Source organism: Acinonyx jubatus, chromosome C2 (assembly GCF_027475565.1).
Source record: "Acinonyx jubatus isolate Ajub_Pintada_27869175 chromosome C2, VMU_Ajub_asm_v1.0, whole genome shotgun sequence".
NCBI classification, from domain to species: Eukaryota; Metazoa; Chordata; class Mammalia; order Carnivora; family Felidae; genus Acinonyx; species Acinonyx jubatus.
The window spans coordinates 146,131,512-146,153,173 of record NC_069384.1 but is presented as its reverse complement, the minus strand read 5'-3'; the positions used below and the strand labels follow the sequence as shown (position 1 = coordinate 146,153,173).

Here is a 21,662-nt window from a genome sequence, read left to right as displayed (position 1 = left end):
GTTAAGATTATTATTGCCAACTTTAAAAAATGTTTTCTTCCTGGGGTGCTTGGGTGGCTCAGTCAGTTAAGCATCTGACTTTGGCTCAGGGCATGATCTTGTGGTTCATGAGTTTGAGCCCCACGTCGGGCTCTGTGCTGATAGCTTGAAGCCTGGAGCCTGCTTCAGATTCTATGTCTCCCTCTCTCTCTGCCCCTCTCCTGCTCATGCTCTTTCTCTCTCTCAAAAATAAATAAACATTAAATAAAATTTTTAATAAAAAAATAAAAAATAAACCATTTTCTTCCTGATCATATATATGCCTATACTGCCAATTTCTATAGGTAACCATGTATCATTTTGGCATATTTCCTACTCTGATTATTATTATTATTTTTTAAATGTTTATTTATTTTTGAGAAAGAGAGCATGAGTGGCAGGGGTGTGGGGGTGTGTGTGTGGGGGGGGACAGAGACAGGAAGACACAGAATCCAAAGCAGGTTGCAGGCTCTGAGCTGTCAGCACAGAGCCGGACTTGGGGCTCAAACTCACTGAGATCATGACGGGAGCTGAAGTTGGATACTTAACCAACTGAGCTACCCAGGTGCCCCTGAGTATTATTTTAAAGAGATGAGATTATACCAAACATGCAGTTTTTTAGTTTGATTTGTTTTACTCCACTTTTTGTCAAAACACATTCCATGTCTGCATCTCCAAAAAATACTCAGAACCATACTTTCAATGCTCAGCACCACGGTTTTGATAATCATCTCTCTGCTTGTGGACTTTAAGTTGTTCCCACTTTGGAGCTGTTTTCAGTGGTGCGTGGCCAGCTTCTGATTATCTGTGGACTTGGGGATATCCCGGACTGAGTGCCTGGCTAAGTGGAAATCAGACAAGCTCACAAGAACAAATTATTTTAGCCTCTTTAGAAAAGATCTTACTGCAGTTACCTTCAAGGGCCCAGAGTGTGGGTGTGGGAGGCATTTCCTCTTGTCTGTCTTTACTCTACACTGCGGTATGTCATCAGACAGGCAGCCATGGAGGGAAGAGGGTCCCAGGAGAACTCACACATGGGTCAGTTCTCCTCAAAGGAACCAAGAGCTAAAATCGCTGGTGGTTAAGACTTAGAAGGGAATCTCTAGGGGAAGGAGCTGAGATCAGAGAAGGGATGTGACCTTCTCAGGGTTACTCAGAGCTCTGTTAGAGCCCAGTTCTCCTAGTCCTCTATAGCCTCTTCATGTACTTGAGGCATTTGGTGCAGCTTGGAGTGGCAAAGGAAAGGACACAGGGTTTAAAATCAGAATGAGGTTTGTGCCAGGCTAGGCTACCACACGGCCCTAGGTAAGCACTCCAGTACTCTGAGCTACAGGCCCCTCTGTAGCATGGGCTTATAATAACAGACTGTTACAGGGGCGCCTGGGTGGCTCAGTCGGTTAAGCGTCCGACTTTGGCTCAGGTCATGATCTCGCTGTCTGTGAGTTCGAGCCCCGTGTCGGGCTCTGTGCTGACCGCTCAGAGCGTGGAGCCTGCTTCGGATTCTGTGTCTCCCTCTCTCTGCCCCTCCTCCACTCACTGTCTGTCAAAAAAAATGTACAAATGTTAAAAAAATTTAAAAAAAATAATGGATCATTACAAGGAGCAAATGGAATCAACAAAAGTAGAACACTTGATGCCCCAAAGGTGCTTTAAGAATGAGGGCCTTACAGAAGATCCACAAAATAGTTTTCTTTTTGTCAGAACCTAAATAAAACAAATGGTAAGGAAGTTGCTGATGCATTTTCGTTCACGACTAGTCAAAGAGGGGCTACTGGGACACTTCTGTAACTATGGATCATATGCAGACAGATTCTATTCTAAAGCAGTTCTCTTGCTCCTTTAAATCTTTCTTCTCACCAGGCAGGAAGTACCCAGCCTTCAGGAGATGTTTGCCCAGTTTGTGTGCCCTGGGCCTCCTTGCTGAACACTGGATGAGCATGTGGTCCCCACTCAGCCACAGGCCCCTGAGGTCTAATGCTGGGGTGCTCCAGCCAATCACCTGGCCCAAGTTTCTCAGGCTCACCTGAAGAAAAGAGGTGAAACTCATTATGGAATCAGAACTGGGAACAGTGACATTCCAGCCCTTGGAGCCCATGGGGAATTTGATACCCTTTCTCTTGTGGGCACCCCTGTAACCTGCTGCATAGATGAGCCAGGCTCTGCACAGGACTGGCCAGGGAGCAGAGGGTTGTAAATAATTCACTGGCCCTAATTAGCTGAAGAAGAGGCTGGTTCACAAAGCAGTGGGTTGGGAGTGGGGGTGGGGAATAAGCTTCACAAAGAGATGAGTTCATTAGTTGTTTCAAGGGCCAGAGAAAGAAATGTGCTTCAAACAGGCTTCGAAGATGGCGACAGCCCCCTCAGAACAGACTTGGGAGGCCCAGCCCTCCCTCCCACCCAGAGTACCAGTGTAGAAACAGAGTGCATCAGGGTTCTTCAAGGCCCAGGTGCTGCGAGAAACCTGGGCCGTCTTTGCTTGGATCCCTTTTTGATGTGATTGTGGATGTGTTTCCATCTGGGGAGCTTGGGGTGCCATCCCCCTGTTGTCTGGATGGGCCTACACAAGTCTGCCTCTGAAGGACCATCTGGCCTGAGAGTGAGGATAAAACAGTGGTTTGTGGGTGAGCCCCCGGCTGCCCTTCTTCTCTGTGTGGGCCCCCACCCCCAACACACACATACAGATACAGACCCTATTCTTTGAGGTGGCCTGGGATATGGCTGTATTCCCCGGGGGCCCAGCCAGGTGGCCCTGGAACTGCTCAGTGAGTGGAAGCTGGAAAGTGCTTTATGATAGCAGCTGGTGAATTCAGTGGTGGCTGGGTGTTAAGAGTGAAAGGGAGGGAGAAGGGGAAGTGGAGGGTGAGGAAACAGCAGGAGCCTTACACTGTTCTCTAGGCCTTGACTGGTTCTCAATGAACATGTGTCTCTTTTAGGCAGGGCTTGAGTCTGTCCCAGTGGCTTTGGAATTCTCAAGTGGCCCATCTAGAAGGCCATGAAAGAGGAATTCACAATCTTCTGTTACGAGTGTATCCGTGTTCTCCCTCTCTCTTTGCTGCCGTGCCGTTCATCCATCCATTCAGAAAATACCCGCTGTAAGCCAGGCATAGTGCTAGGGCAGAAAATTCAAAGATGAGTGACAGAGACCCTGTCCCGGGGGAGTATGTGGTCTGGTGATGCCATCTGTGTGTGCGTGCCCATGTGGGTGTATATGTGGGGCACAGCAGGTGGTAAGTTCAGGGCAGAGGGAGGCACAAAGAAATGTGTCTGTCCTGTGAGCTAAATGCTCTGATGCGGAGGCAGAGAAGGGCGCTTCTGAGGAGTGGGGAGGCAGGGGGAGTGTCTAAGGATGGCTGAAGAAAAGAGAAGCCATGATTATCTGTTAGAATAGCTCAACAGCAAAACGCCCTAACAATTTCAAGTGCTGGCCAGGATGCGTAGTAACTGGAATGCTCACACGTTAAAGGTAGATAGGTACGGTGATAGAACCACACCGGAAAACAGCTTGTCAGTTCCCTGTAAAGTTACATACGCACTTCCCGCAGAATCCAGCAACCCTCTTCCTGTGTATTTACCCCAGAGGAATGAAAAGCATACGTCTACACAAACACCTGGATCCAAATGCGTACACTAGCTTTATACATAATTTCCCCGAACTAGAAGCAAACCAAATGTCCTCAACTGTAGGTTGGACCAACAGGGTGAGATCCAGCCATACTGTGCAGTAAAGATAGCAATCTACTGCGACACACAACAACGGGATGAGTCTCAAAGGCACTTGCTGCGCGGAAGAAACCCGTCTCAAAAGGTTACCTACTGTGTGATTCCATTTATCTGACATTCTGGGCGACATGAAGCCACAGGTGGTAGAGAACAGGTGATGGCTGCCGGGGGCTGGGGATGGAGAGGCTGTGACTCCAAAGGCAGGGCACAAAGGAGGCCTTTGGAGCGACGGAACTGTTGTCTCCTGATTGTGGTGGTGGTTCTATACATGTGTGTGAAAACTCCTAGAACTGTCCACAAAGATTTTAGTTGTACTGTACCTTCAAATAATAGAACAACAAGAAGGGAAGGCAGTCTAGCAGAAGGAACAGCATGTGCAAAGCTCTGGAGGCAAAAGTGAGCTGTCAAAAGTTGGCTGAAAGTGAGTTAGGGGGAACCTCCTGGAAGTAGGGCTGGAGACCATGCCCTCCTGGCTCTTGGGCATGGGTGGATTTGTGTTAATTATCCGGAGGGCAGCGGAGGGCAGCGAGGCCAATGGAAGAGCTTTTGAGCATGGAGAGGTGAGATGGGTTTGCATTTTAGAGAGCAGTTTCAGAGGGAGGGGAGGCTACAGGGAGTGGAGGGGAGTGTCTGGGAAAGGAAGGTGATCTGGAAGGACATGAGGGAGGATGGACCCTGTGACTGGCCGGGAGGGAACCGGTGAGAGGGATATATTTGGGCTGGAGAACCACTAGTCCTTGGTAACCTCAGATAGGGAGCCTGGGCAGGTCAGGAGCAACTTGTTTCTTGTCCAAGCATGTAGGTATACAGGCCTCTTGTCTGCCGTCTTCCTCTGTCTTCATTTTCATTTTTATTTATCTGATGGTGCCCTTTAGTCACACTCAGAAGTAATCATGATGTAGAAGTAGCTGACTTAAAAATGATGCCAATCATTTTAATTCTAGAAAACAGATTACTATGTTACATTCTTAAGACCTACAGTGACGTGTTTGACTTTTCTCCCCTAACCTTCTAAATTGGTTCTGCCCTTATAATCATCAAAGTAGGGTAGGGGCAGTCGCAAGAATAAATGAGTATGGTGTTGGCTCTGTTGTCCCCGCCACCTTGCCTGTGGTCCCCAGTGCTCCCTGCCGGCCAGTGTGTGGCTCCTTCATCTCTCCGTCCCCAACTTCCCCTCCTGCCACGGGCTTGACTTTGGGTTTCTACTAAGTGGCCGCAGGAAGGGGCTATGTCACATGCTGTTTACTTGTGGGCAGTTTTTGTTTGGCTTTCAAGGGTGTTTGCTTGCAATGAGCAAACAGCCTCTTCCAGAGAGCCATCTGGAGAATTCAGATGCTTTCATTTTGGCTCGGGCAACAGGTTCATGGCTCCATGTATAAAAGCCAAGTCAGATAGGGATTCTTTCAGAAATGTTATCAGCCAGAGAACTGGTGGAAGACATCAGAGGGGAGAGGACTAGAAGAGAGAAAGGGAGAGAAAAAGAGAAGCATCAACGCCAGAGACGTGTGGATGTGAGATGAGGGGACTGAGGCTCAGAGACAAAAAGGACTGGCCCCATGGGGGAGCAGGCAAGAGCTCCTCACAGCCTGTGATCCTGGCGCTCAGGGGACGCAGGGCTCTGGGGCTGTCTTGGGCACGGTGTCCTGGGCTGCTTTCAGCAGTGTGTTGCCCTCTGGCAGAGCAGTGATGTTTTCCGCTGTCCTGGCCCACGAAGTCTCACTGACACCGTCTCACCGTCTCTCTCCGTGCTTCACATGCCGGGCATCAGCCCCGTGCTCCTGCTGTGGGGGGCGGGGGCAGGGGCGTTAACAGCAGAGCAAACCCGGCTGATCCAGTGGCTGGCCTTGCCTCCGTCCAGACTGGTTTTGCACCAGTGCTGGGCATTCACTCCCAATGCATCAGGCACTGGCGAATTGTCAAGACATTCTGTCTCTTATATCTCATTTTCCACATTTCCTGGAAAGAGATTGTCCACGTGAATCTACTCCTTCATATACATAAACGAGCAGCATATACCTCCTTCAATAATTTCTATAATCCAGCTAAGTACTTAGGCGGGCAGTGTTGTCTATGGCCATCTTCCCATCCGGACTGTAAACTGAGGGCAATAATTGAAAAACTTTTTAAGATCGCTTTAAGTACTTTTAAATGCTTGGTGCCATGCTTGAGGTGGGAAGAGAAGACCCAAATATAGCCAAATCAAATATAGTCAATATCAGAGGGTCATAATTTCAAAAAGCAGGGCACCGAGCGTGGCACCGGCTCACTCTTTTCCCCAAAGGAGATGAGCAAATTCCAGCCCCAGGGAAAACGTGATAACCGATGACCACCCAGATGGAAGGAAGCAGGGGAGGGAGGTCCGGTAGGGAGGAGCAAAAGTCTCAAGCTGTGCCCAGGCTGGGGTGGGGCTCGGGGTTGTGTTGTCTGGGATTCTGGACGCACTGGGGGTGGAGGCTGTAGGCAGTGTGAGGGCTCGAGGCTGGGATGGCTAGTGAATGGGCCATTTGGACGTCCATCCCTGTGCTCTGAGGAAGGTGGGCAGGGCACACACGCTTCTTTCTCTAGGACAGAGTGGCTCTGTTGTCTGTCCATACAGAGGCTCAGTGTGTACCTCCTGGGGGAACTGGACCCCGGCTCAGGGACTGGCTGGCGGCAGGGGTGGCCTCCTAGACAGTCTGAGCACTCCCTCCCGGCCTCCCTGTGCACCAGCCACTGTCTGCAGGGCCCCGGGCCCAGTCAGCTCACGCAGTCAGTCACCGAGTTCTGTCTCGCCCTCCTCCCCCTACTACCCTCGCTTTGCCTGGCACTCATGAGATCCTGTTGCAACTACAAAGACGCTATTGTATTCCTTTTTTTCCCCCCAGAACATTCTCTCTTGAAACTCTAGTTAAAATCCCATCATTTCCCTTTGGGGTGGGGGTGCAGATGGCTGACTGGGCAATGCCACTCCGTTTAGTCACTTCACTGAGAGGGGGGAAAGGCTCCTGGCCCTTTGTTCACATGCACTCACCCCCCTTGCAGTGGCGCTCACTCCCAGGGTGGATGGGTTTAAACTGTAATTGTCGCAATAGCTTACTTGATACGGTTTTAAAGCACGAAGGGTTCAAAGGGTGTTTTTCCCCCTCAGATTTTTATTTAAATTCTAGTTGGTTAACATACACTGCAATATTGGTTTCAGGAGTAGAAGTCAGTGATCCATCACTTACATGCAACACCCAGTGCTCATCACAAGTGCCCTCCTAATACCCATCCCCCATCTAGCCCATCCCCCACCCACCTCCCTCCACCAATCCTCAGTTTGTTCTCTATTGTTAAGTCTCATGGTTGGGATGCCTGGGTGGCTCAGTCAGTTAAGCATCGGATGTCCGCTCTGGTCATGATTTCATGGTTCATGAGTTTGAGTCCCCCTGGTGAGCTTGAGCCCCGCTTCGGGTGAGCTCTGCTTCTCTCTCTCTGCCCCTTGTGGGGTTCTCAATCTCTCTCTCTCTCTCTCTCTCTCTCTCTCTCTCTCTCTCTCCCCCTCTCTCTCTCTCTGCCCCTCTCTCACTTGTGCCCTCTGTTTCTAAAAAAAAGAAAAAAATATCTCTCAAGGTTTGTTTCCCTCTCTCTTTTCTTCCCCCCTCCCATATGTCCATCTGTTGAGTTTCTTAAATTCCATGTATGAGGGAAATCATATGGTATTTGTCTTTCTCTGACTGACTTATTTCGCTTTGCACAATATGCTCTAGTTCCATCCATGTTGTTACAAATGGCAAGATTTCATTCTTGTTGATGGCTGAGTAATTACATTGTATATATATACCACATCTTTATCCATTCATCAGACGATGGTCATTTGGTCTCTCTCCATAGCTTGGCTCTTGATAATGCTGCTATAAACATCGGGGTGCAAGTATCCCTTCAAATCTGTATTTTTGTATCCTCAAGAGGTGATTTGTAATCAGAATTAAATTCAAACCCTGCTTACTACCTTGGGCAAGTCACTGGACCTTTAACCTCAGCCTCAGTTTCCCCATGAACATAATACCATCCCCTTGTGAGATTGTGTGTTTGACGCTATAATGAGGAAAAAGCATTTCATATCATGGTCATCAGCATATACCAAGTGTGCAATTAATGAGAGCTGTGATTACATAGTTCCTAGACAACAGACAGGGCTGCAGAGGCCTGAGGCTCTACAACTGTTAGTAGGATCCCTCAGTGCCTCAAGGGGAGTAGGAGTGGGGAGTAGCCTTGGACCCTAGCTCCAATGCATAAAGGGTTCTAGAATGGGGGGGTATATGCTATAAAGGGGATTCCATTATATCAGCCATCCCTACAGTGGTGAACTAGAGAAAGATGGAATCAAGTGGTAGAAGTGAAAGGGTACGTCGTTCGAGGGTTCTTGACCTGGAGTCCATGCATAGAATTCAGGGGAGCCCTACACCTGACTGAAGAAAAGTTACATCTTTACTTTTACTAAGGAAACCCCAAACTGACATGCAGTGTTTCTTTAATAAGGAATCTAGGCACGAACCAGAATAGTGTTAGCAGGACATGCGACCTTGTCACCAGGAGGAATCACGGATATTTTATGTCATGACAGTGGAGACACGGACTTTGAAGCATATTCTTTTCTCCTGACTGCTTTGAAAGTGCACTTGTTATTAGATGTGCTGGTAGATATGTTATTTAACGTATTGATAAAGACGAACGTGTATTATTATACCATACATTTATTTTTTAGGTGACTGTCCTAACTTTATTTCAGCATATAGTATATTCAATACAATGTATTCAATATAATTGATTGCCTTTGGAACCCTATGTCTTTTATTTTGTACATTTAAAGAAAGCATCCTGAGAAGGATCCATGGCTTCACTAGGTGACTAGAAGCGTCTTTGGTGCTAAAAAGATTCAGAACTCCTGCTTCTGTGTAGGCATTCATCTGTGTGATCTGATCTTGGCAGTGTGCTAACGGCCCCCTTTGCCTAAAAGTATCTTCCCTCGGCCTCTACTCCAGGATCACTTAAAAAATAATTTTCAACAAACTTCTTGTGTGTACTAGGCACTCTCCTGGGTGTCGAAATATAATTTCCTCTCAGTACTAATAACAACATATATTTGCCCTGGGCTTTGTGGCTTTCTTATAGATTGTCTCATTGAATCCTTAATCCTTCAACTGTTAAGGCTGGTGTCATTAAACCCATTTTAGAGATCGGTAATAGAGTAATTTAGAGAGCACTGATGCTGAGTAATGGCCAGGTCACACAGTTACCAATGGGAAGGACTTCACGGCGGGCCCTCCAACCACCGATGCGACACTTTCCAATCGATTAGCCTGAAAATTTTCACAATTTAGATGTTTCACCTTGATACCTGCTCTTTGGAAATTTTCTGTTAAAAGGAAATATCCTTGGAAATTAGTTCATTGTGGAGAGGGTTGTGCTGAGAATCTGAGTCCCAGGTATATCGTCTTCAAATATAGGAGAGCCCTGAGGGTAGGCTGGGTGCGGATTTGGGAAGGCCTAGGAGCAGGACCAGCTTGGGGAATGGTGCGTGGGGGCAGGAGACACAGGTGTGTTAGAGCAGGGTGTTGGGGATAAGGGAGGCCAGTGCTGAGCGAAGGAGCCCCGACACTGAGGGGGAGCTCTTAAGCCCAACTCGACTCTCTCCGTGTGTTTAGCTTGAGGAGCCTCCAAAACATGGGGGGCCGAGCCCCTGACATCTAAGCAGCATCTCCACGAGGACACAGGGAATCCCTGTTTCTGGACCAAGAGCACGTGCGATGGACAAGCAGAGTGTTTCTTTGTATCGTGAGACTTGCTCCTGTTCTGGAGCACTGAGAGGGTCCTTGAGGCACCCCTGGGCACTTCCTGTTGTCTCCTGTCCCTGCCTATGGCTTTGTGCCTAGTTTGTGAACCCCGGGAAGACAGCAGCTCTCCTGTAGCACCCAGTGTGGATGCAGAGGGGTGCGCAGCAAGTGTTTTAATTGGGTGGTAGCCTCCCATATGTCACATTTAAGTCTTTCCAGAGCTGTCCAGTATAAAGTCCGGAGGTGATGAAAATCCTCTATTCTGCTGCCCGTCATGGGAGCCACTACCCACAGTGGCTGTTGAGTACCTGAAATGTGACTAGTGTGACCAGGAATGAAGATTTCAAATTTTAATTAATTTAAATGTAAACAGTCACATGTGATCAATGGCTCTTATATTGAGTGGTACAGCTCTGAACCAATAAGTATAAACTGATGTGCAGATAGAACCCAGGCTGCTGGCACAGTGAATGAAGTAAGCTGGGTATAGTGGGAAAAAAAAAATCGATCTGCTTTGTTTTCTCAAGTTTTATTGAGCCATGGTCAAAGAAGTGTTTATCTTCTATGAAAGACAATAAAGCTAGTGAGATCCCAAAGGCAAAGGTCTTTCCTCCTCGGTGTTAGGAGACAATAGGGAATGGCGGGGCCGGCAACAAACTGTAGAGAGCATGTTGTCGAAAGCGAGCCGTACTCTACTCCATCTGTGCGAGAACATGGGCCCAAGCTGTGGCTGGAACTTCCTCTTTTGAAGGGAAGCCCCAAATCTGGATTTTTTATGTGAAATATCCTGGCTTTTAAACATTGGTTTGAATTTAGTAGAAATACTTCAGGCCAGGAAAAACACATCTGTAGGCCAGATTTGGCCCACGGTCCCAGTTTACAAAGTCTCCTCTACGCCTTATCCTGAAGACGTCCATTTGACCTGCTACAACTGGGATGGATTTAAGACAAGACTGAGGTGGAGTCTTCCCTTGGTGTCTTTGTGGGCTCAGTTTCCCCTGTTGTCATGGGTTTGGCCAGAGAGGGGAGAAGTGTGTCTGGAAAACCGACTCCCCACCCCCCCCCCCACCCCCCGCACCTCTGCCCCTTCTCTGGGGTTGTGTCCTGTCCTCTGAGCAGCCAGGGAGTAGAATACTCTTGAAGGCTGGAATGGGATGGCCTAGAGAAAAACTTGATGTATGTTTTTTTTTTTTTAATTTTTTTTTTTAATGTTTTATTTTATTTTTGAGACAGAGAGAGACAGAGCATGAACGGGCAGGGGCAGAGAGAGAGGGAGACACAGAATCGGAAGCAGGCTCCAGGCTCCGAGCCATCAGCCCAGAGCCCGACGCGGGGCTCAAACTCACGGACTGCGAGATCGTGACCTGAGCTGAAGTCGGACGCTCAACAGACTGAGCCACCCAGGTGCCCCTTGATGTATGTTTTTAAGCAAGAACTCCTGGGGCGTCTGGGTGGCTCAGTCAGTTAAGCGTCCAACTTCGGCTCAGGTCATGATCTCACGGTCTGTGGGTTCGAGCCCAGCATCGAGCTCTGTGCTGCCAGCTCAGAGCCTGGAATCTGCTTCAGATTCTGTGTCTCTCTCTGTCTCTGCCCCTCACCCACTCACACTCTGTCTCTCTTGCTCTCAAAAATAAACATTAAAAAAAAAAAGAAAGAAAGAAAGAAATCCCTACTCCTTTCCCACCCCAGCTCCACTCCTGGGCCTGAGAGCAAAATATATAGCAGTTAATACAAGGGCAGTCAGAGAAAATTTCTAACAAATGACAGGGTCTCCAAAATTCCATCTGGCCTGCGGTGTTTCCCACACTGGTGCTCTTGTGAGCTGGAACAAAATGGTAATTCAGTTATGGATACAGAGAGGACTCCTGGGGCCAGCAGGACTGCAAAGGCCCCATCGTAGAATCAATGTAGAGACAGCAGAACAAGGGCGAGCAGGGAGGAAGAGGTAAAGGACTATGTTTAACTCCCTCTCAACTCAGGAGTGGGCAGAGGCTTTACACCCCAACCTATAGGGCATGCATTCTCTGTGCAGATTCCAGAAGCCCTACCATGGAGGTAACCCCATGGGTGTTGCTAGAAAATTATGAGACTAGTAATAGTAAGAATGTTAACACTGATCGAACGTAGCTATGTGTCAGGCTTTGTTTTGAATGCTTTGCCTACAACAGCTCATATAACTCTCACGGTGCTCAGTGGAGTGTTTTTATTTTTACGAAGTCACATTCTTTTCCCACCAGAATGTCACCATCATAAGGGTAGTGACTTTTGTCTGTTTTCTTCACGGACTGTCTCTTCTGCCTGGAGGAGTACTTGGCTCAGGAGGTTCTGCTAAATGAGCTAATGAATAGTCCACCTTACAAAGGAGGTAGTCTTCTTATTGCCATTATACAGATGAGGAACTTGAGGCCCAAGGTGACAGCAATGACACAGTGGAGCTGGAATCAAAATCCAGGCAGTCTGGCTCCGAGCCCATGTGTTACTAACGGACTGGTGATGGCAGGCCAGCCTGGTAAATGGTTGCCTCCCTCTGGGCCCACAGAGGACACTTGTCAAACAGCTTGGGGACTCGAGAAAGGTTGTGGTGGGCACATTTGTTCTGGGGGCTGGTCCTGCGGTTAGGGGCTGAGTGCGGGTCTCGGGGACCATTTGGACGTGGGCTGCTCAGTCCCTTTCTTAGCCTCTGCCTGTGGTCTGGGGCCATCCGTACCGAGCCTGAGGACTTGTGGAGTCCCTGGAGAATGTGCACAAACCCTGAGAGACTGTTTGTCTTTCCGATGACAGATAGGTCACTCTGTCCCTGGAGCAGAGACCTGGCGGCTGCATGTGTTACAACCCTATGTAGAACCTCACATTCCATGCTTCCTTCATATGCTGAGCAGTGAGTCAGAGCTGAGGTTAGAACTTGGGCTAGAATCCTCTTCCCTCAGGGGCAGGGCTGAGGGCCCCTGTGATGGGCAGCTCCGTGAGCCAGGGTTCTTTGCTTGGGGCAGGAGGCACAGAAGTTTTCCTTCTTGTCCAGCCTCCGCCCTCTAAGATCCATACCTTAGGTGACCAACTGCAACCGCCTGTGAGAGGGTCACAGGAATGTAGTTTTGTGTGTGACCCACAGAAGTGTTTCAGATTGAGCAACAACATTGTTTTCCAAAAATACACTCCCTTGGGCTTGTCGTCCATGGGCTGCTCTGACCCTCACCGCACAGACTCTTCCCTCTCCAGCTGAACCTCACGTGACACTGCCCAGGGAACACTCCTCCCCCTCCTCCCAGCTGACATTTATTGAGCATCTACTAGGAGCCTGAAATCCTTGTAAGCATTTGACATTTGTCTCATTGAATTTGCCTAACTGCCCTATAAGGCTGTGTCTTAGGTTGGCTTCTCCCCAAAGCAGACCTTGAGACAAGGATTCCAATGTGAGTAATTTATCTGGAAGATGGCAGTATAAGACAGCAGCAGGTGAGGCTGAGGGGGTGGGGAATGGAGAGTGAGACCAGGAGGCAGCTGATGCAGGGTGCTGGAAGGAGCAGGTTACCGCTGTGGGCTGAAGCTTGTTCCTGCTGGGGACTTGAGGGGGACTATGTAGAACATGCCTCAGAGTCGTCCTACCTGACAGCTGAAGCAGATGGGAACTTTACCCACCAGTTCCTGTCTGTCACGGGTTCAGGGCTGATCCTGGGGGGTATTAACTTCCTGGCGGGCATATTCCAGCATCCAAAGCAAGCCTGAAGGCAGAGAGTCAAAGCCACTTGTGGGAGGGGATATGGGCAAGGCACGGATAGCACCCACTATAGGTAGGTATGTCTATTTCCCCCATTTTACAGGTGAGAAAATGGCAAGTTCCATATTAGTGGGTCACTACCAGATTATTTTTTAAGAGAAGGGAAAGGAAGAGAAGGAAAGAGAAGGGAGAAAGACAACATGAGTCATTCCATTGCTTAAGGGTGTCATTTCATGAAGCTTTTATTTCAGTTATACCCACACACACGCACACACTTTGGGTCACGTTGTCAAATGTATTTCTGTGCATGTTGGTAAAAAGAAAGTTTGAAAGCCAGCGGGTAAATGACATAGCTGTGGCAGTCAGGACCTGGTAAGAAGCAAAGAAGGCGAGTAACTTGCCCAGCAAGTAGGCAGTATTGCCGGGATGACGGAGCCTCTGTGCTGAACTGCTGTGCTGTTACTGATCACTTCTGAAGTCCTTTAAGTGGTCCTGGTCATCTCCTGGTTGTTCATCTCTGTGGGAGGGCACTGGCTGTGAGCACAATTCTGTAGAAGGAATACCTGGAAGACTCAAAATTTCAGGAGTTGGTTGGATGAGGGACCAGCTATGGACTGTCCTGGGGACCTGAACCCCAGAATGAGAAGAGGCTGTGGGAGAAGAGGTGGGGATGGGAGAGGGGGAGGGGCAGGGGAGGGGAGGGGCAGTGCCAGCAGGACAGGCATGGTTCTGAAGCCAGTCCTCCTGAGAGAGGTAATGGCTGCTGCATGGCATCGAGAGGTTGGACCTGTAGGGAGTTCTTCAGCCCAGTTTGTCCTTTGTCACGGTCCGTTCTTCACAGGATAATAATAATGGCAGCTACCATCTTTTGAACTGTTGCTGTGTCCCTATGATTTCTTTATGAGTTTTAGACACATTAGCTCATTAAACACCCTCGTCAGTCCTGGGAGATAGGTGCCATTGTCTCTACTGTTGTAGAAACAAGTGAAGAGCTAGGACACCCTGGCCTTCTCCCCCAGCTGGGCCTGAGGGCTAATGTGATACGCATGGCTCTGTAGGGTGACTCCTACTGATGGCTCTTCCTCTCTACTGGTTCACCACCCCCTCCCCATGACTTTGGTGGTAACCTGGGGATTTCTGGTGCAAATTCACCTGATACCAGCTCTCTGGCCATGACTGGCCCTGATTTGGTCTCTGTGGCCATCGATGATGCCCAGATTTTCGGGAGGGGGACTCTACCATCATTGTCGGCTTTCTTAGGACATGAACTCAGGGAAAAACCTGTGGTCCTGACTGCCACAACTATGTCATTGAACGCATTGGCTTTCAGACTTTTCTTTTACTGATGTGCTTAGCAATATATTTTGCATTGCGACTCCACATGTGTGTATGCGTGTAACTCATAGGTTTTTTGAAATGATACGTATCCCTGTGAGATACATTAACTCATGTTTTCTTTCTCTCTTTCCTCTTTTATTCCTTTCCTTTCCTTAAAAACAAAATCTGATAGTGACCCAGACACTACATGGATTTCAGCCCACAAGGTGACAGTCTATTGAACTCCCCCCTCATTTTAATGTGGCCATTCCCCCCTTCTTGAGCTTGGTTTAGTTTCCCAGGAATGAGGCCAGTTTTGGAGGCAATGTGCCTGTTGTTGCATTTTCAAATCACTGTGCCACCCTGCTGACATCTACTCTGCATTCTGGGCGGAGCTGGTGCACACTGATGCTTCTCCACGGGCCAGTGCCCTCCACCTGCAGCCAACCCCAGGGTGAAGGTGGTCAGGAGCCCCTGACCTGGACCAGCTGTCAGGGCCAAGGCCACCTCCCTGCTGTTCCATCTGGGGTAGGGTAGGAGGTGGTCCTTTGAGTCTTCTAGGCTGCCTCCACCAACTGCCTACCCTGACAGAGACACTTAGATTCCCAAGGTGGGCATGCTTGACATGGCCTTCTTAGAACTGGGCTGCCCAGGGACTTCTGCAGTGGGAAGACATCTTAAGGGAGGCCATATGGCCAATCTCTACAGCAGACAGTGTGGAGGTTGTATTAATTTCCTCTTGCTCCTGTCTCAAATTACCACAAACTTGGTGGCTTAACACAGTGTCCATTTGTTCTCTTACAGTTCTGGTAAGAAGTCTGAAATCAGTGTCACTGGGCTCAAGTCAAGGTGTTGGTGGGGCTGCTTCCTTCTGGAGGCTTTAGGGGAGAAGCTGTTTCCAGATTTGCTTAGCCACTGCATTTTTTGGCTTGTGGCCCCTTCCTCTACCTTCAGATAGCATCACTCCTATCTGCTTCACTCATCACATTGCCTTCTTTTCTGTAGTGAGATCTACCTCTGCCTCCCTCTTGTAAAGACACTTGCCGTTCTGTTTAGGGCCCACCAAGTAATCCAGGATAATCTCTGCATCTCAGGATCCTTAATTCAATCACACCTGCAAAGCCCCTTTTTCTTTCTTTCTTTTTCTTCAAAGTCCCCCTTTTCAACACAAACTCCACAGTTTCAAGGGATTAGGTCCTGGATATCTTAGGAGGCCATTACCACGTTTACCACAGTAGTCATCCAACCTCCACTTTCAGGACCATGAGTTACTCTCTGTCATCAGCTGGCCCAGTCCTGTGCGGTCAGGCTAGGGCTGTGTGCTCCTGAGGGTCAAGTGAGACCAATGTGACCTTCAGATGCTTTCCCACTCCCATCTACCAAAACAAGGCACATCAATAGTTACTTGTTATTTAACAAATAAATGCTGTGTTCTACTACTTCCAGAGTTAGGATTATAGCTCTTTAATTAAGTTCCTTCTCGGGTCTGTGGAAATACAGGGAGCTGCAGAATCTCAGAAGTGGAAATAATTTAGAGCTTGTATAATCCAGGGGTTCCAAACTGGTGGCCCCTGGGTCAAATCAACTAGATTCTCCAGGTTTGGCCTTTGATGCTAAAGAGGGAGGTGAAGGAGCCTAAGAAATCTCTCAAGACAGAAGCTATGCGTACAAGTCCATGAATTTCCACATAATTCTATTTTGCATGTCAGAAAGTGAACTTTGGTCCAGCCATTTACATCTCTTCTGTAACACAATGAATTTCTGAGAGCTAGGGAGGCTTTCCTGCTAGCTCTGACACTCCCAGGTAAGTGGATAAGCTTCACACAGGTCCTCAGGAATGCAAATAGGAAAAACACATTAATACTTGGTAAACACTGCTGTTCTTAACATTTGTTGTTTTACAGTGCTACTCCCATGAGATTAACTGTATAATCATCCAACAAGTGTCTGGGGTTATAGACAATTTAGTTTTAGCTGTACTGGGGGGCAAAATGGGGCAGAGAAGACACTGAAGACTACTTTCTCTTGGTTTCATAGTTTTACTTTTTAAAGTCTTCTTCTGGACCCATTTCCTGAACTGAATATTACTTTTTTTTGAAGACAGGGAAATTTCCATTCTTTTGGACCCCACAGCACCACGGTGCACCAGTAGAGGTACCCAGTAGATGCCTGTCACAGGAGACAAATGGAGTTTAGCCTACATTTTCCTGCCTGGGAGAGCTCTCTCCTTGGCTCTTCATCCCCCTTTCCACCTCTGCCCCTCCCCTGCCCGCCAGATACACCATTCCAGATGCCCCAGTGTTGGGAACGCCCAGCATTGGATATTCACGTTGACAGAACCCTGTCTGACCAGAGCTCTGGCATTGTGGGACCAGTCCAGAAAGCCTGTCCTGGGTCATATGCAGAGAGAAGTTGTACTTCATGACACAGGAGAGGAGCAGAACCTTTCCAGTGTCTCTTCTTGGTGGAACTTGGTGGGGATACACAGTCCAGGATAAGAGATCATTCCTTCTAACACTCGATGCAACTCAATCCAAACAGCATGCGGTCACATCAACCCCGAAATGGGTTTGGCCCCACCAGACCAAGGCAGGAGGCCAGGACAGAGGAAAAGGAGCCAGATGTTACGAAATACTGCTCTGTGCTCAGAGTGCTCACATAGCCCTTAGCAAGTATATGGGCAGGGATACAGTGGTTGTTTATATATTTATGAACACAAAGCTGCAGATGGGGAAACATTGATCCACCCGATCCCTTTCACAAGAGAAGAACTGAGATTCAAGTTGCAGGAGGCGAGGGGTTGGTGGTGGTGTATAGCTGACTTCCAGGAACACCTACTTTTGCCAAGAGCCTCGGTGAGAAATTAGAGAAGGTGAGGAAGGTAGGGGCGAAGGTGGGAACAGGTGGGCCTCTGGGGGTGTAATTAGACCATGGGCACTGGGGACCTTTGGGGCAATCATACATGTACTTTAAATTTTGTGTGACAAAGAGAGGGCAGTCAAACTTGCTTTAGAGAAAGAATTTCTGAGAGCTGGGGAGGCTTCCGCACCTTGGGTCTTCTTACCCTGGAGGCTGCAGGGATCAGGCCTGCTGCCTCTCCCCTCAGCCACCCTCTTTCCCACCTGAATTGTTTCCTGCCGCTCTTGATGCAGCTCCCTGACCTGTTTTTGTCTTGTTACACATACCTTCCTTTCCGTTTTGGATTCTTTTTACTACTAGAAACTTTGCTGATTAGAAATCTGGTGTTAATTATTGCTAATCTCCTTCCAAATGTTAATGGAACGAGGTAGGTCTATGTTCAAACTTTCCTCTCCCAGAATCCCCTGTAGATGGTCTGGTGTGTGTCTCAAGGCTGAGTGTGCTACAAGAATTTCCCAACTTGAGACAAAACACTCAACATCTGTTCTAATGTTGAAGGAAAAACTGATGTGTATTAGTTTCCTTCTTAAGGGATTTTCAAGGGTAATTTTGATCAAGACTTAATTTTTGCCTAATTTGCTCTATTAGAATCTAACTTTCCTGGAAATTGGAATGCCACCCTACTACAAATTGTATGCTTGCCTTTGTGTTTGGATTTACAGTTGTGTTGATCTAAGTGATACGGTGCTGTTTATCCTTTAGTATAGCATTTCTCTAACACTGTAGACTCCTGGGGTTCCAAGGATCTATGACTCAGTTCAGATCTGTGCTGTTCAGGATGGTAGCCACCAGACACATATTGAAATGTGGCTGGTCTGAACTGTGATGTACAGTATGTATGAAATACACATTGGGTTTCAAAGACGTATTACGAAAAATGTAAAATATCTCAATTTTATATTGATAAAGTGTTGAAATGATAATATTGCAGATGTATTTAGCTAAGTAAAAAATATTATTAAAGTCAATATCACCTGGCTCTTTCCCCTTTTTATTTAGTTATTAAAAAAATTTTTTTTAATGTTTATTTTTGAGAGAGAGAGAGAGAGAGAGACAGAGCAAGTAGGGCAGGGGCAGAGAGAGGGAGACACAGAATCCAAAGCAGGCCCCAGGCTCTGAGGTGTCAGCACAGAGCCCGACGCGGGGCTCGAACTCATGAGCCCAGCCAGAAGATCATGACCTGAGATGAAGTCGGAAGCTTAACTGACTGAGCTACCCAGGTGCCCCTCCCCTTTTTAAAATGTGGCTACTAGAAAACTTAAAATTCCATACGCAGTTAGCATTATATTCTTATTAGACAGTGCTGAGTTGAATAAACACTGGCTCACAGCAGAATCTCATTCTTCAGTTCTTCCATTATTTTCGTTTTGAGAGAGAGGACAAGAGTACATGAGCAGGGAAGAGGGGCAGAGGGAGAGGGAGAGAGAGAGAATGTTAAGCAGTCTCCATGTTCAGTGCGGAGGCTAACACAGGGCTGGAATTCACTATGGTGAGATCATGATCTGAGCTGAAATCAAGAGTCAGATGCTTAACCGCCCCAGTTCTCATATTCTTAATAGTCAAAGCCAACAATTCCCAATCTCTTGTTTCCTAACCTTGTTTCCCCTGATTTTCATTTCTGAACATTTGAGGACTACAGGTGTTCATTAGACTCTGATTTTCTCATTCAAATGTACCTGTTCTCTGATTCATTTATTTCTGACAAGAGTCTCTAGATTGTTGGCCTCAATCTTGGTGATTCGCCTGATTTACACAAGAAAATATTTATTTTATTTGGTCCCATATCCCCTTCAAATCATCTTCAGTACACTGAGGGGTAAGTATGCATTTTTTAAAAATAACAGATGAGCGTAGTCAAACTCAGATTATTCCTTGCCAGAGTCATTTTTTGTATGAAGAAACAGACTATTTCTAGATTAGAGGTCTCCAGGGCGGGGCTTACGCGCCTCAGGGATACACTAGATAATTCACTGTATTACAGTATAAAAAATATTAAAACTTCTGTTTACATTTGTTTTACCTGATCCTTTTCTAATTTTTCATTTCTTGTTCATGTTTTACAATGAACATATTCATTTAGCACTACCTGCTTACAGTTTGTAAATATTGGGTAAACTAATGTGGGAAGTATTAGAGGGATGTGCTCAAAATGTTTACTAGTAAGTGTATGTCATCAAAAGGTTTTGAGACTACTGGTCCAAAGAAGGTAATTTCCCCCCTAGTGTACATTGAATCCCACCACTGTGTTAGTGACTCTTTTGAATATATGCAATTCATTCATTCATTCATTCATTCATTCATTCATTCATTCATTCTTGAGGATCTACTAGGCAGCTGTTGCTTTGGTCCCGTAATTTACTTGACTTCTGGGAGCCTGGATTCTGAATCTGTTGTTTTCCTACTGGCCTCATGGCTGGCAGAAGTTTTGGCAGGACTTGAGGTGTTTGGGGGTGAAAGAATGAGTGACGGAGGCCTTTTTTCCTGGGCTTGCCAAGATGGTCTTTTAGTGCTTAGCATATCTTCACAGAGGACTAATGTCTGCCATTTCTAAATTTAACATTCTTCTCTTTACTTTTTTTGTAAGTTGTGTTTTCTGGGGCCCTTCTCCCTGTTTCAGTTCTTTTCCTAGCTGAGAACCATCACTTGTTGCAACTTATTTGGTCTTCAGTCCCATCCCAAGCACAAGCTGTTGTTATTCGTGCAACCAGGAGGTTTCTGTCACATCACAAGGTGATTGCATCCCTGAAGTTATGTTATGGAAGCTAAGCAGCAGAAGTGGCCAGACATTCATGGAATCATTTTCCTGGGGCGAACTAGATTTAAATCCGAGCCTCACAAGAACTTCAAGTCACCTCCAAGTAACCTTCAGTCCCCATCTCAGCCATAAATCCCCCAAGGTCAAATATCTATGGTGCCTTTACCTGTTCAAAATGCTTTTCTTCAAAGGTGCCAAGGAGAGCATTTACCTGGGCAGGTTAAGGAAGGGCGGGAGGAGATAAAAAGAGATTTTCATTTTGAAGAAGGATTTTTCTCCATCCTTAAGAACCCACTGTGTAGGCCACCGCTTACAAGACTAAGCTGGCTTATTGGACTTCACATCCACCGAACTGCTGCAAATAAAGACTGTGTGAAGCCAAAGGACGTTGTTGAAAGCGGCACAAAATCCCAGGTTCCTTTGCCATGCTTATCCCCTCCCTAAACTCACTTCTATCTCCCAGGGCTTCCTTCATCATTCTGTGGTAGAGTGAAAAAGTACGTGGGTTTTGGGAAAAATTCAAATCCTGTCTGCCACTGACTGGCTTTGTGGCCTTGAGCAAGGTCCTTCTCTAAATCCTTCTCTACCGTTCTGTACAATTTCTATAATTGTAAAAATCATCACATTAGTACATACACTGTGGGGAGTGGCTATTATTAATCGAATCTACTGTATTCACCTCTCAAGTCAGATATGCTCAGTTTCCTGGCTATAGTCTTTTATTTTTTTACTTGAGATATAGCTGACACACAATGTTATGTTAGTTTCAGGTGCACACCATTGTGCCTCAACAAGTCTATCCCTTATGCTCGCCGCAAGCGTATTCCTAGCTACACTCCTAAGAAAGCTTGAGCTGGAAGAAACGTGGGCACCACCTGGTTCTGGAAGGAGCAGGAGGCTTAGAGCCTGTCTGGTTTTGAGATTAAGCCATAGACCTAATTTAAGGAAAACAAATTTTTTATTATTTTTAAATTTGTTTTAGAGAGAGAGAAGGAGTGCCGAGCAGGGGTAGAGGGAGAGAAAGAGAGAATCCCAAGCAGGCTCCACCCTCAGCACAGAGCTCGACTCAGGGCTCGATTCCATGACCCTGGGATCATGACCTGAGCCGAAATCAAGAGTCAGATACTTAGCCAGCTGAGCCACCCAGGTGCCCTGAGAATAAGAAATTATTAGAGAAATGCTTCTGATGTTCCCTCTGAAGTATGCACAGATCTGAGTGGGTCAAATGGTGGCATTCTCTCACTGATACTCTTTTATTTAATGAAGTAGGACGTGAGATAAAGTTATTTTCACTTTGAAAGAAAAGTAAACGTAGCCTGGAAATGTTTTTATTCTCCCTTAATTTTCCCCATTGAGAAAAGGCTGCCATCTACCCTTGATCTCACACAAGCCTTATTTCACAGATGAACTGAGCAGTCTCAAA

General features: G+C 47.1%; 1 protein-coding gene across 12 annotated transcripts in view; it reads left to right on the top strand.

The window, feature by feature from the left end:
• The window catches only part of GASK1A (golgi associated kinase 1A), a 118,861-nt gene that overhangs the window by 34,258 nt on the left and 62,941 nt on the right, over window positions 1-21,662 (top strand). Inside the window, exon 1 of one of the 12 annotated variants that reach the window (XR_008298065.1) lies at window positions 13,972-17,437. The exons of the other annotated variants lie outside the window; for them this stretch is intronic. The gene's annotated coding sequence lies outside the window, so the exon portion shown is untranslated. Of the gene's footprint in view, window positions 1-13,971; window positions 17,438-21,662 lie in introns of those variants that run through there. 12 annotated transcript variants of the gene reach the window in all.